Raw genomic sequence first — 2,570 nt, 5'->3', positions numbered from 1 at the left:
CATTTTTCACAAGAACAAGCAAACACTTAGTTTAGAGAACATGTTGTAAGGTCATAAAATAAGAAAGCAGTGAATCTGACATTTGACTTGCAGTCTGATTACATCCAAGACCTAGGCTCTTAGTTACTGTACCATGTATTGCTAATTATATGCATTATGTCTCCTTAGCAATTTCATGGTAAAAGGTCAAGACTGAGAGACATTCAACATCTAGAAAACCATGGGATATATATCTTAAGTTGCATGGATTTTTCATATGGTCCTTCAGACCATAGTACAAGAAGTAGTTACTTATAATACTAATTTGTATTTTTTTTATTTCAGTAGATTTAGAGCATACAAGTCTTTTTTGTTACATGGATGAATTGTATAATGCGGAAGCCAGGGCTTTCATCATACTCATCACCAGAATGGTGTACATTGTGCCTGATACGTAGATTTTTATCCCTCATCTCTCTCCCACCCTCCCCACTTCTTAGTTTTCAATGTCCATTACACTGCTTTATGACTATATATGTATATATCTCCTTTAGCTTCCACTTATATGTGAGAACATGTGGTATTTGTTTTTGAATTGAGATACTTCACTTAGGATAATGGTCTCCAGTTCCATCCAAGTTGCAGCAAATGACATTATTTCATTCCTTTTTAAGGCTGAGTAGTACTCTATAATATGTATACCACATTTTCTTTAGTACTCTATAATATGTATACCACATTTTCTTTATCTACTCATCAGTTGATGGACACTTAGGTTGATTCCATATCTTTGCAATTGTGACTTGTGCTGTGATAAACATTTGAGTGCAGGTGTCTTTTTGATAAAATGACTTCTTTTTCTTTGGGTAGATAGCCTGTAGTGGAATTACTGGATTGAATGGTAGGTTACTTTTAGTTCTTTGAGGAATCTCCCTACTATTTTCCATAGTGGTTGTATTAGTTTACATTCCCACCAACAGTGTATGAGCATTACCTTTTCACCCCAACCATGCAAATATCCATTGTTTTTTGACTTTTTAATAATGGCTATTCTGATAGGGTAAGAAGGTATCTCATTGTGGTTAAATTTGCATTTCCCATATGATTAGTGATACTGATAATTTTTCAAATGTTTGTTGGCCATTGTCTATCCTCTTTTGAAAAAATCTGTTCATGTCTTTTGTCCACTTTTGGATGGATTATTTATTTTTTTTTCTTACTGATTTGTTAGAGTTCTTTATAGATTCTTGATATTAGCCCTTTGTTGGATGTATAGTTTATGAATATTTTCTCCCATCCTACACGTTGTCTATTTACTCTGTTGATTATTTCCTTTGCCTTGCAGAAATTTTTGGCTTAATAAATTCCCATTTTTAAAAATTTTTGTTGCTGTTGTATTTGCTTTTGGGGTCTTAGACATAATTATATTCTTAGCCTAGGCCAATGTCCAAAAATTCTTCTAGAATTTTTATTGTTTTAGGTCTTACATTTAAGTTTTTAATACATCTTGAGTAATTTTTTGTCTATGGTGAGTGACAGAGACCTAGTTGAATTTTTCTTTGTGTGGCTATCCAGTTTTCCCAGCACTATTTATTGCATAGGGCATTCTTTCTCCAGTATATGTTTTTGTCTGTTTTTTCAAAAATCAGTCAATTGTAGCTGTATACATTTATTTCTGGATTCTCTATTCTGTTCCATTGGTCTATGTGTCTACCGTTATAACAGTACCATGCTGTTTTGGTTACTACAGTCTTGTAGTATAATTTGAAGTCAGGTACTGTAAGTCCTCTAGGTTGGTTCTTTTTGCTTGGGATTGCTTTGGCTATTTGAGGTCTTTTTTGATGACATAAGAAGTTTAGAATTATTTTTCTAGATCTGAGAAAATGACATTGTTATTTTTGTGGGAATTGCATTGAATCTATAAATCATTTTGGGCAGTGTGGACGTTTTAACAATGTTTATTCTTCCAATACATGAGCATATGGAGGTACTTTCGATCCTACTAAGTGGTTCATCCCACTTCCCTCTCCTTCACTTTGGGTGCCTCCTGTCACCTCTCTATTGATTCTCATTGTTCTCTCTTAGACTATTGATCTGAAGGTGGATATCTATTCACCACTTTTGGTCCTCTCCATGAGAGCAGTGTTGTGCTGGCTGCATCTAGTCTGCCATCTTGATTCTTTTTCTCTGTAATTTATTAAATATATTTATATATTCACAGCACTCTGTTGTACATTTTCTGTCTTAACTCCTTATAGCCAGTAAATCAAGAAGTGTTGTGAAGTTGTTCATAATACTGTCGATGGTGTTATTTCCATTGAAACCTTAAATATGGCCCAGCTTGTTTACGAAGAAGTCCATCCTTCTTCATGTGTCCTGAGTCATTCTCTGTGGAATTCTTCAGTTGGTGTGGAGTTGGAGGTGGTAGAAAAGGATTTGGCTCATCACAATCCCAGTTCCTGCCTACATTTATGCAGTTGCCCTTTTCTGGGGACTGTTCCCTTCAGTGACTATTGCTGTTGTGTTTCGCAAGGGGAAGCTTCCCCATACTGCTGCTGAGTGACCAGCCTTCTCTGAAGGTTCATGTCCTA

The sequence above is a fragment of the Eulemur rufifrons genome, chromosome 1 (assembly GCF_041146395.1).
Source record: "Eulemur rufifrons isolate Redbay chromosome 1, OSU_ERuf_1, whole genome shotgun sequence".
NCBI classification, from domain to species: Eukaryota; Metazoa; Chordata; class Mammalia; order Primates; family Lemuridae; genus Eulemur; species Eulemur rufifrons.
Note: the sequence above shows the minus strand (reverse complement) of the source record.